The sequence below is a fragment of the Eurosta solidaginis genome, chromosome 1 (assembly GCF_040869045.1).
Source record: "Eurosta solidaginis isolate ZX-2024a chromosome 1, ASM4086904v1, whole genome shotgun sequence".
Classification (NCBI taxonomy): Eukaryota; Metazoa; Arthropoda; class Insecta; order Diptera; family Tephritidae; genus Eurosta; species Eurosta solidaginis.
This window is the reverse complement of record NC_090319.1, coordinates 288282008-288295845: the sequence shown is the minus strand read 5'-3', so window position 1 is coordinate 288295845 and position 13838 is coordinate 288282008.

The window sequence follows — 13838 nt, the reverse complement described above, 5'->3', positions numbered from 1 at the left end:
TCCATATAATCTGGTCTCCCAACTCTACTTCATATCTTTTCTGAAATACTACGTTATTGAGGTAATAATATCGAAAGTTAAAAGAATAAGATGTTTCTCAGTTTCTCTGTTTCGGTATGAAATAACCTTTCCTTTGTCCGAGCCCTTTGCGATATTCAGCAGGGTACACTTGCCGACCGCTCTTCGCTGGGTTTAGCGGTGTTAGGTCGGGAATAGCCACTAACGCTGTTTTAAGGCATGTATGCATAGTCTGTTTTAAAATATTTAGTGGTTCGCTCCAATTTTCAATATTCATCCCTATGTGTTTGGTCCGGCGTTTATCCATAAAACTTGGAAAGTTCTAATACTATTTAAAACCCTTTTATTGATAAAGATACCGCTCTTCTCATAGTTTTCTTGCATTGGAACCGATAGCCTCACCGGCTCCAGATGGTTTTCCTAGTTGTGCACTTAAGTACTGTGCTATAAGCGTATCCGAGCATATCTTTAAGTTATTCCAACTATCTCAAGAATGCACATTACTCTCATTTATTTGAAAACAATCGTTTATTAAACCTTTGCATAAAAAAGGTAGTAGGTCTAATATTGAGAACTACAGGGGCATACTTAAACTCTGAGCTATTAATTTAACTTTTAAACCAGTGGTCGGCAAAACTTAAAATGTAAGTGTATTAGTGAGAGCGAGAGCACAAGCAACCCAGCAGGAAACTAAAGTTAGAATTACAACATGCAGAGGATGCATTTATATCAAAACTTTGGAAATTTTCATTTTTGATTCAGAAATAGTTTGAAATATTTTCAAGTCCCTCAAATATCGCAAAAATAGAGGCGATCACTCGCTTAAAAAATCATATTTCCGAGACTAATACATTTGCCGCAACCGGGGATACACAAAATGTTTAAAAATATGTAGCTGATTTAAAAAACCACAAGTAGCCGAACATTACATACTCAGCTGAGAGCTTTGGAGACAAAATAAGGGAAAATCACCATTTAGCAAAATTAACCTAGGCTAACCCTGGAATGTGTTTGTATGGCATGGGTTTCAAATGGAAGGTGTTAAAGAGTATTTTAAAAGGGAGTGGGCCATAGTTCTATAGGTGGACGCCATTTCAGGATATCGCCATAAAGGTGGACCAGGGGTGACTCTAGAATATGTGTTGTACGATATGGGTATGAGATGAAAGGTGATAATGAGTATTCTAAAAGGGAGTGGGCCTTAGTTCTATAGGTGGACGCCTTTTCGAGATATCGCCATAAAGGTGGACCAGAGGTGACACTAGAATATGTTTGAACGATATGGGTATCAAATGAAAGGTGTTAATGAGTGTTTTAAAAGGGAGTGGGCCTTAGTGCTATAGGTGGACGCCTTTCCGAGATATCGCCATAAAGGTGGACCAGAAGTGACTCTAGAATGTGTTTGTACGATATGGGTATCAAATGAAAGGTGTTAATGAGTATTTTAAAAGGGAGTGGGCCTTAGTTCTATAGGTGGACGCCTTTTCGAGATATCGCCATAAAGGTGGACCAGGGGTGCTTTAGAATGTGTTTGTACGATATGGGTATCAAATGAAAGGTGTTAATGAGTATTCTAAAAGGGAGTGGGCCTTAGTTCTATAGGTGGACGGACGCCTTTTCGAGATATCGCCATAAATGTGGACCAGAAGTGACTCTAGAATGTGTTTGTACGATATGGGTATCAAATTAAAGGTATTAATGAGGGTTTTAAAAGGGAGTGACCCTTAGTTGTATATGTGAAGGTGTTTTCGAGATATCGACCAAAATGTGGACCAGGGTGATACAGAACATCATCTGTCGGGTACCGCTAATTTATTTATATATGTAATACCACAAACAGTATTCCTGCCTCTTCTACTTAATATGGTAGGTGTCACACCCATTTTAGAAAGTTTTTTTCTAAAGTTATATTTTGCGTCAATAAACCAATCCAATTACCATGTTTCATCTCTTTTTTCATATTTGGTATAGAATTATGGCATTTTTTTTTCATTTTTCGTAATTTTCGATATCGAAAAAGTGGGCATGGTCATAGTCGGATTTCGGTCATTTTTTATACCAAGATAAAGTGAGTTCAGGTAAGTACGTGCACTAAGTTTAGTAAAGATATGTCGATTTTTGCTCAAGTTATCGTGTTAACGGCCGAGCGGAGGACAGACGGCCGACTGTGTATAAAAACTGGGCGTGGCTTCAACCGATTTCGCCTATTTCACAGAAAAAAGTTAACGTCATAAAATCTATGCCCCTACCAAATTTCAAAAGGATTGGTAAATTTTTGTTCGATTTATGGCATTAAAAGTATTCTGGACGAATTAAAAGAAAAAGGGCGGAACCACGCCCATTTTGAAGTTTTCTTTTAGTTTTGTATTTTGTTGCACCATATCATTACTGGAGTTGAATGTTGACATAATTTACTTATATACTGTAAAGATATTCAATTGTTTGTTAAAATTTGACTTTTAAACAAATTTCTTTTTTAAGTGGGCGTGTTCGTCATCCGATTTTGCTAATTTTTCCTTAGCACACATATAGTAATAGGAGTAACGTTCCTGCCAAATAGTATCATCATATCTTCAAGGACTGCCAAATTACAGCTTGCAAAACTTTGAAATTACCTTCTTTTAAAAGTGGGCGGTGCCACGCCTATTGTATATTTTTATATATATATTTTACTAATTTTCTATTCTGTGTCATAAGGTCAACCCACCTACCAAGTTTCATCGCTTTAGCCGTCTTTGGTAATGAATTATCGCACTTTTTCGGTGTTATGGTCCGATTTCGTTCATTTTTAATAGCAATCTGAGATGGGTGCCGAGGAACCTACATACCAAATTTTATCAAGATACCTCAAAATTTACTCAAGTTATCGTGTTTACGGACGGAGGGACGGACGGACATGGCTAAATGAAGTCTATAAATATCTCGATTAGTTTATGCCGTTACGGATTACCGTTATGCGAACAAAGTTAATATACTCTGTGAGCTCTGCTCAGCTATATATAAAAACATAAAGATACATTCATGACAATGTTCTTAATATTTCGCTAGGTTAAGTTAAACTGTAATTGGCGCCCACCGTGGTGTGTTGGTAGCGTGCTCCGCCTACCACACCGGATGCCCTGGGTTCAAACCCCGGGCAAAGCAACATCAAAAATTTTAGAAATAAGGTTTTTCAATTAGAAGAAAATTCTTCTAGGCGGGGTCGCCCCTCGGCAGTGTTTGGCAAGCGCTCCGGGTGTATTTCTGCCATGAAAAGCTCTCAGTGAAAACTCATCTGCCTTGCAGATGCCGTTCGGAGTCGGCATAAAATCATGTAGGTCCCGTCCGGCCAATTTTTAGGGAAAATCAAGAGGAGCATGACGCAAATTGGAAGAGAAGCTCGGCCTTAGATCTCTTCGGAGGTTATCGCGCCTTACATTTATTTATTTATAAGTTAAACTGGCCGGTCCATGAGGACCTCACATAAACTGATTCGAGTCCGTAGCGTTACCAGAAGTTTGTTTTAACGACCAAACTGAAAAACCCTATCAAAAACCAGGTCCTATGTTATAAAATAACTCCGTCCTCTTGGCAAATACTAGAAGCTTCCTAGGACTTAAGCCACTTGCTGCTTCTAGATCTGACAGCTGTATCACTCCTAATATTTGGAATCTTCCTGGCAAGAGCAGGGCACGAGCACAGAACGTGCTCGATCCTTTCCTCCTCCAACCCGCACTTCCTACATCTGCTATCACTGATCAAGCCTAATTTAAAGGCATGTGACGCCATAAGGCAGTGTCCAGTCAGAATACCCGTCATGAGTCTACAATCTTCTCTTTTTAATGATAGAAGCAACCTTGTTAGTCTAAGGTTGTAAGACCTAAACATAATCTTCGACACTTTACTATTTCGCTAAGTTTTTTAAATATTCTATAGTAGTTTTTTGCAGTGAAGAAGTTCAATTCTTTTTGGCGTAGGAAAAAAGGAGCCCAGAATGAAATTGTTACACTTTTGTTAAAATAATTAAAAAAAAAAATCATAATGTATTGAAGTTATTTAATATAACATACCCAAAAAGGTAAAAACCCAAACCTAAACATGTTTGGAAGATGAGCTACAAATGGAAAGGCCGTCACACCAGTTGCGTTATATTTCTCACAGGGAACCTTAAAATTTTTGCGACAGCAGTGCGCAGTGTTTATTCGTTGCTGTCTCGCTAACGACTGGCGATGGAGAATAAGAATATATATGTGTGAACCAAGTCTGACTCAATTGAGCTATGGCTCGCCGACCATTGTTTTAAACACATACAGCCTTATTGTAAACTTCGCGTGAATGCAATTCCCAATGTAAAAATTCCCACATTTGTTCTGTTCTCATTGTGAACTTCACATGTGAAAAATTTCCCATTTTCGAAAAATTACCCTAACCGTCAACAAATTTTTTTCCACGTAAATGTATAGAATTTGTTCGCAAAACTGAAAGTGGGGAACAACACTCGATAAAATGTAAGGATTGTTTATTGCTTATTAAACTTAGTTAAGAATTATTTTATATCACATTAGGTCTATAAACAAAACTCAGTTGACTTTCTAGGTAAGCACTATGGCCGAAAATACTGAAATAGGAAAGGGCTTCCAAAAAAAAATAAAGATAAAGTGCTGGGTTTTTGGAAGAAATTGAACAATTCCCTCAATAGCATGGGCCCACCATCAAAATCAATCTCCGAATGGAAAAAGCAATGTGGCTATGGAATGTGCCATAATTTATATAGCCATTGCTTACAGGTTTGGTTTGATCAAAAACGATACGTACGAAACAAAACTGTCGAAAATACCAAAAATAGGAAAAAGACCGGTGGAGGGCCTTGCATTTATTTTATTTATTTTTATTTATTTATATATTATTATTTGGTTTACGAGTATAATTATTTGCATGTTTACCTTGCATTGGGTAATTCAAGGGGATTACACTTGTCGCCTAATATCCTCCTGGATACTCGTTCAGCCAATTGCTGACTGGTTTTAGTTTCTTCTTCAATTAAACAAAGGCGCAAGTAAGCACTAATCATTACAATTTTAATATTTAACGCAAAAATAAAAATGTTTGACTACACAACAGCAATTTTTTCTGCAAAAATTTGTAAACAAAACATGAGTGATGTTCACAATAGCATATTCGAAATTCGAATATAAGGATATATAGAATATAAAGATTGATTCACTTGAAATTAACGATACGAATTTTTTGTTCATGGGAAATAAAAAATTCATGGGATTGATTTATTCACATGAAGTTTACAATAAGACTGATAATTACATGCCAGGTTCAATATCTGTGTAATTCTTTATAATCACCGTGGCAAGGTTTCGTGGGTCGGAGATCAACAACTACCAACTTGCTTGAATTTACCACCCTTATCGCGAAGTTCACGCGGAAAAGTGTTCGCCTTCACTTCTTTTGTTCGGGTGAACTTTTTCCGCCTATCGGCAATTTCGGGCGAACAAAAGTTCACTTCGAAACAGCTGATGCTCTATTGCGAATTGGCAGTGAACAAATAATTTACTTACAATTGTGTAAATTTTGTAACCAAGTATATAAAAAAAAAAAATAAATAAATGTAAGGCGAGATAACCTCCGAAGAGATCTAAGGCCGAGCTTCTCTTCCAATTTGCGTCGTGCTCCTCTTGATTTTCCCTACAAATTGGCCGAACGAGACCTACATGTTTTATGCCGACTCCGAACGGCATCTGCAAGGCAGATGAGTTTTCACTGAGAGCTTTTCATGGCAGAAATACACCCGGGGCGTTTGCCAAACACTGCCGAGGGGCGACCCCGCTTAGAAAAATTGTCTTCTAATTGAAAAACCTTATTTCTAAAATTTTGATGTTGCTTGGCCCGGAGTGCGAACCCAGGGCATACGGTGTGATAGGCGGAGCACGCTACCATCACACCACGGTGGCATCAAGTAAAATACAACAAAAATAGAAATATAAAATTTTTAAAATAATGTTTAGTATTGCACTTAGGTTGGTATTGATTGAGCGTGAAAAAATACGTAAATGTGGAAGCGGTTCGGAGGCAATTAAAGGACAGTTCTAACCCTTTGGAACTAATGATTCACTGTAAGCTAAAAATTACTATTTTCAGCACATTTGAATAACAAGTTAATTTTTTTCAATTAGTTTTCGCCAATATTACAGGCTAAAGAAGTCGGTATTCTAATATTTGCTAGTTGTTCTTACCACTCCTTGCCACCATTGAAGCAAAAATTTGGAGTTCCACCAATTGTAAAATTGTGCACATGCCTTCGTTTTTTCGCATAGGGAAAAGGCGTCGGAAAGGACCATGAAGTGGGTCTTAGCCAATCTTGTTTCAGTGAGGTGCTCAACATTTTGGAACAGTTGCTTTGTCCACAATGGATAACTTGGCCGACTGATACGTTGCATAAAAAATAGAATTTACAGCAATACAGGAATTTCACTTCTTCCTCTCAGCTTCCGATTGTGCATTATTTATTGATTTATTTCTTTAAAAAAAAGAACATATGTATAATAGTATCAAATTTCAAAACAAAAAATTACTTAAATTTTGTTTTCCTCTCGTTCGCCTGTAAAATATAAGTGAACAAATTTGGGTTTCCCCGCTATTCATTTCACCCGAACAAAGAGTTGCCGATAAGGTGAAATCTTTTTCGAACACGAAAAATTTTTTCGCCACCCTCTGCGATAGGGTGAACAAAAACTGTGAATATTTTCGGGTGAAAATAAAACTCGCGATAAGGGTGTACGTCTTTATTTATGGATGGCTTTTTACATTGCAAACAAACGGATATCATTTACACTGACTAAAACCTTTTGACTCTGTTAATCATGAGCTCTTAGTTCACAAATATTCTGATCTACTAGGTTTCCCTACGCCTTCCTCGCTTTTATTAATATTATTTATTGGCGAAATTGGCTCCCCTAACTTGATCGGCCTACTAAACTTTCTAGTTCCTGCTAGGACCTTCAGACAATTTGTGCCTTGTCATTTACCTCTATGCAGGCAAAATTTTGCCAGAAATAGTCCCCAGGGTCATTGCTGCTCACGTTGCAATGATTTGTATAACTGCATTAGCTTTGTATTTTCGTTTGCTGCTTTACATACTCTTATGTTTTGCCTGATATTTTTATACTCAGCTGAGCAGAGCTCACAGAGTATATTAACTTTGTTCGCATAACGGTAAAGATATAGACTTCGATATATCAAAATGATCTGGGCGAAAAAAGAAATTCATTTAGCCATGTCCGTCCGTCCGTCCGTCCGTCCGTAAACACGATAACTTGAGTAAATTTTGAGGTATCTTGATGAAATTTGGTATGTACGTTCCTGGGCACTCATCTCAGATCGCTTTTAAAATGAACGAAATCGGAGTATAACCACACCCACTTTTTCGATATCGAAAATTTCGAAAAATCGAAAAAGTGCGATAATTCATTACCAAAGACGGCTAAAGCGATGAAACTTGGTAGGTAGGTTGACCTTATGACGCAGAATAGAAAATTTTTAAAATTTTGGACAATGGGCGTGGCACCGCCCACTTTTAAAAGAAGGTAATTTAATTGCAAGCCGCAATTTGGCAGTCGTTGAGGATATCATTATGAAATTTGGCAGGAGCGTTACTCTTATTACTATATGTGTGCCATATAAGAATTAGCAAAATCGGATGACGAACACGCCCACTTTAAAAAAAAAAAATTTTAAGTCAAATTTTAACAAAAAATTTAATATCTTTACAGTATACTAGCAGACCCGGAAGACGTTGTTCTGCCTAAATTTGGCCTATCGGCATACATTTTAATAAGCTTTTTCCGTCTAACTCTGCCCTACTCTCTACACTTTTTCGTAATCTTTTTATTCACTGCTCCCTCCGTCTTTTTCGCTTCATCTCCATCCTCGTCTCATTCTATCTCTTTCTCAGTCTCCTTCTCTCTTTTCTCCTCCTTCTTCATCTCTTATTGTCAGTCCCAGAGGGTGGTATGTATTTTGTTCCTGTCCTATTCCGAGTCTCAGTCTCAGTCCCAGTCCTAGTCTTAATCCCAGTTCCAGTCCGTCTCTGGTATACTTCCCGGAAAAAAGCATCGTAAATACTAATATAGGCAAATATATATACGAAATTTCAGGCAAATCGAATAGGACGTATGTAAATAGGTATGTGGGTATTATTAATTCTGGTCTTTATGTCGGCTTCGCATGCATATTTATCAGTTTTGCCAGGTTGATGCGACTAAATTGAATATCAAAATGAACTTTAGAGCTCTCAGCAACAGCTTTCATTTGATATCCATAATACACACACATTCTAAGGATATCCGGGTCCATGTTTTGGCCTATATCTCGAGACCCTAGTCACTCAGCGGTGTAAAACTTGCTCTGTATTCGAGAACATATCAACAGCTTCAATTTGATACACATAATATAAAAACACATTCTAGGTGTATCCGGGTCCATGTTTTGGCCTATATCTCGAGACCGTAGTCACCCAGCGGTGTAAACTTACTCTGTACTAAAGCATACATCAACAGCTTCAATTTGATACCCATAATGTAAAAACACATTCTAGGTGTATCCGGGTCCACGTTTTGGGCTATATCTCAAGACCCTAGCCTCCCAGTTGTATGAAGATTATCCTGTACTATAGCACTCATCAACAGCTTTCATTTGATATCCATATTGTATAAACACATTCTAGGGGTACCCGGGTCCACGTTTTGATCTCAAGACCCGAGGCACGTAGCGAAAAAAAAGGTAGACGTTGGCCGATTCTCAGACCTACCCAATATGCTCACAAAATTTCATGAGAATCGGTTAAGCCGTTTCGGAGGAGTTAAGCCTCTAAAACCGTGACAGGAGAATTTTATATATTAGATAAGTAAATTATGTCAACATTCATCTCCAGTATTGATATTGTGTAACAAAATACAAAAATAAAAGAAAATTTCAAAATGGGCGTGGCTCCGCCCTTTTTCATTTAATTTGTATAGAATACTTTTAATGCCATAAGTCGAACAAAAATTTACCATCCTTGTGAAATTTGGTAGGGGCATAGATTCTATAACTGTTTTCTGTGCAAATGGGCGAAATCGGTTGAAGCCACGCCCAGTTTTTATACACAGTCGACCGTCTGTCCTTCCGCTCGGCCGTTAACACGATACCTTGAGCAAAAATCGACATATCTGTACTGAACTTAGTTCACGCACTTATCTGAAATGACTTTATCTTGGTATAAAAAATGGCCGAAATCCGACTATGACCACGCCCACTTTTTCGATATCTAAAATTTCGAAAAATTAAAAAAAATGTCATAATTCTATACCAAATACGAAAAAAGGGATGAAAAATTGTGATTGGATTGGTTTTTTGATGCGAATGGGTGTGACACCTAGCATATTAAGTAGAAGAAAATGAAAAAGGTCTGCAGGGCGAAATCAAAAGACCTTGGAATCATGGCAGGAATACTGTTAGTGGTATTACATATCGTCGTTCCAATGCCAAAGGCATGAATGTGCATATTTGATATGTTGAGTAAAACGCGTAAGACATTGTTAAAAATAGATATTTAATTCATGGAGATTTAATCTTGTATTTTTCAACCACTATTGGAAGGTTTACTTTTGTAAACCACTGAGTAATGTTAATTGGAAAATGATTTTTTAATTTTTTTTTTCAAAAAAATTGACATTTGTTGTTTTGGCTTTACAAAATTTGACATATATATTTCATTTAAACAAAAATTACACATTCGTGACTTTGGCATTGTACCGAAGATATATAAATAAATTAGCGGTACCCGACAGATGATGTTCTGGGTCACCCTGGTTCACATTTTGGTCGATATATCGAAAACGCCTTCACATATACAACTTAGGGCTACTCCTTTTTAAAATACTCGTTAACATCTTTCATTTGATACCCATATCGTACAAACACATTCTATGGCGATATCCCGAAATGACGTCCACATATAGAACTAAGGCTCAATCCCTTTTAAAATACTCATTAACACCTTTCATTTGATACCCATGTCATACAAACACATTCCAGGGTTACCCTAGGTTGTTTTCCTACATTTCCTTCCTTACTTGTTTTTCTTACGCAATGCGATATCAAATTTGTAAAACATATTCACCCTTATCGCGAGTTTTATTTTCACCCGAAATTATTCAGTTTTTGTTCACCCTATCGCAGAGGGTGGCGAAAAAATGTTTCGTGTTCGAAAAAGATTTCGCCTTATTGGCAACTCTTTGTTCGGGCGAAATGAACAGCGGGGAAACCCAAATCTGTTCACTTATATTTTACAGGCGAACGAGAGGAAAACAAAATGTAAGTAATTTTTTGTTTTGAACTTTGATAATCTTATAATTATATGTAATTTTATTATAATAAATAAATCAATAAATAATGGACAATCGGAAGCTGAGTGGAAAAAGTGAAATTCCTTTATTGCTAAGTATGTAAATTCTACTTTTTATAACAACGTATCAGTCGGCCAAGTTATCCATTGTGGACAAAGCAAAGGTTCCAAAATGTTGAGCATGTTACTGAAACAAGATTGGCTGAGACCCACTTCATAGTCCTTTCCAACGCCTTTTCCTTATGCGAAAAAACGAAGATATGTATATACTCAGCTTTACAATTGCTGAAACTCCAAATTTTTGCTTCAATGGTGGCAAAGAGTTGGTAAGAATATCTATCGAATATTAGAATGCCGGCTTGTTTAGCATGTAATATTGGCGAAAGCTAATTGCAAACAAATTAACTTGTTATTCAAAAGTGCTGAAAATAGTAATTTTTGGCTTACAGTGAATCACTTAGCTTCAAATGGTTAGAACTGTCCCTTAATTGCCTCCGAATCGCTTTCGCATTTATATTCTCCTCGCGCTCAATCAATACCAACCTAATTTCAATACTAAACATTATTTTATAAATTTTTTATTTCTATTTTTTTTTTGTATTTTAAGGAAATATATGCTTGGTTACAAAATTTACACAATTGTAAGTAAATTATTTGTTCACTGCCAATTCACAATAGAGCATCAGCTGTTTCGAAGTGAACTTTTGTTCGCCCTAAATTGCCGATAAGCGGAAAAAGTTCACCCGAACAAAAGAAGTGAAGGCGAACACTTTTCCGCGTGAACTTCGCGATAAGGGTGAATATCAACCTAAGTGCAATACTAAACATGCTTGGTTACAAAATTCACACAATTGCATGTAAATTATTTGTTCACTGCTAATTCACAATAGAGCATCAGCTGTTTCGAAGTGAACTTTTGTTCGCCGGGAATTGCCGATAGGCGGAAAAACTTCACCCGAACAAAAGAAGTGAAGTCGAACACTTTCCCGCGTGAACTTCGCGATAAGGGTGATTAATTTCTACGTATCTCATTTTAATTCTTTAATTGTGGCTTTGTAATTCATGCATATCTGTTATATTATACAAGTTAGTCGATCGCTTTGTATTTGCGTCGACTTTAAATAAATAAATAAAAAATAATAATTATAAAATTGTGAACAGCCCTCGTGGTATTGAACTGAAATATGCTGTTCCCTAAAACTACCTGGGCTTCAGCGATTCTCGTCCGAAATGGAGCGTCTATCCATCATTGGATAAGCCCCTGAATTCCTCTTCTCTGCAATGCTTACGTGAGACGTATTACGGCAAACAAATATAAGTTTCGAATAAAAGGTTAAAAAACTTAAAAACTTGAAATATTTTCGGTCAATGTTTCTCACTTTTTCACTAAGTTTCTTTTGAAAATGTGGCTCTATTTAAGACTGTGCAGTTTTTCTCATTCATCTACGATCTTGCTTTTAGTCAATTATTGCGCTTGGTCTGTTGATAGGTTAGGTTAGGTTAGGTTGCAAGGGCTGAGCTGAACACTATGGTAACAGCTCACTACTTAGGCCACCAATGGGCCCATTGTAATACCCTATACGGTCTCAAAAGAGGACCCCTACCCTGCCTAAAGCGGGTCAAACCACCTCGTGGAAATTATAAATTTTGCCAGAGCCTTTACTTCATAGCAAGAGACCTCAGCGAGGTCTTGTAGAAAAGGTTTACCGAGGATAGCCATTCTACGCCTACTAAGCGCTGGACAGTGACAGAGGTGCTGGACGCTCTCTTCCTCTTCTGTACATCTGCAGCTGCGACAATAGTCGAAGGTCGTTACCCCCATTCTATCACCGTGCGTGCCTATTAAGCAATGCCCTGTTAGAACCCTTATCAGGGACGATAGAGCTGATTTGTTTAAAATCAGAAGCGCTTCTGTGCGCCCCTTGTCATATGAGGGCCAGGTTTGCCTGGATGTCTCACACGATGATATGGCTGACCATAGTCCATTTGCGATTCTTATAGTGCTTGTGTTCACACGAAGCCTGAAAGTGGCCATGGGTATGCCTACCGAATCATTTCCCGGAAAGATATGGTCGGTGGTGCCTCTTCTGGCCAGCTCGCCTGCTCTGCAATTGCCCTCAATATCCCTGTGCCCAGGTACCCATATAAGGCTGATACTGAAGTGCTGAGCCATCTCGTTAAGAGATCTGCGGCATTCAGTGACCGACTTTGCGTTGTCGACGAATGAGTCCAGGGCCTTTAATGCGGCCTGGCTGTCTGAGAAAATAAACACCCGTTTACCATCCTTAGGCATAGACCCGAGATGGTTCACAGCCCTGTGTATTGCCAGCATTTCCGCTTTGTAAACACTACAGTGATCTGGTAGGCGAAAAGAGACCTCTAGACCCAAATCCGGCGAAAAAAGGCCTGCTCCCACCTTCCCGTCAAGCTTAGAACCATCCGTGAATATGTTGATGGCACCCGGTACCGTATGTTGTCTGGTATTCCAGTCCTGTCGCGATGGTATATATATACTATAATTTTTAACGAAGACGTTATTTGGCGTGCAGTAGTCAGTGCGCACCGGTATTGGGACTGGGGCGTTCGTGCCCAGGATTGTCGCGTCCACTAGATCCATTTGACCAGAGACCTGTTTCCCTTATGCGTAGAGTGGCGATGACCGCTATTTCCTTCGCCACCTGGTCAAGAGGTGGAAGGTATAGCATTGAGTTGAGTTGTTCAGATGGAGTGGAGCCGAGAGCCCCGGTGATGCAGAGCTCCGAACTCCGTTGCACCTTTTGAAGCGTCTTAAGATAGGTAGTTTTAGCTAGTGCAGTCCACCAGACCAAGGCACCATAAAGAAGAATCGGGCGCACAATGGCTGTATAAATCCAGTATGTCACCTTGGGGGAGAATCCCCAAGAGGTGCCAATTGCCCTCTTGCAGGTGAACAGCGCTGCTGCTGCCTTCTTGCATCGCTCCACTATATGGTCACTCCATAATAGCTTCCTATCCAGAATTATTCCCAAATACTTGACTCGATCGCTAAACGCTAAAAACTTTCCCCCAATTCTTGGCGGTGTTAGATTTGGAACCTTATACCTCCTCGTGAAGAGGACAAGCTCGGTTTTATCCGGGTTGACTTCCAAGCCTGTGGCTGTGGCCCAGTGCGAGATTTTGGATAATGCCCCTTCCATTAGGTTGCAAAGAGTTTGCGGAAATTTCCCCCGCATGGTGACGCAGATGTCATCTGCATACGCGATCACTTGGTGACCTTCCGATTCCATGAGACGGAGTAGTTGGTTGACGGTAACCACCCAAAGTAGCGGAGAGAGAACACCTCCCTGCGGAGTGCCTCTGCCGACCGGTCTGCGGATCACGCATCCACCTAGCTCAGTTTTAATCTGCCTACGCGTAAGCAGATTGTATATAAACTCCACCAGGCACGCGTCCACCCCCATATCGG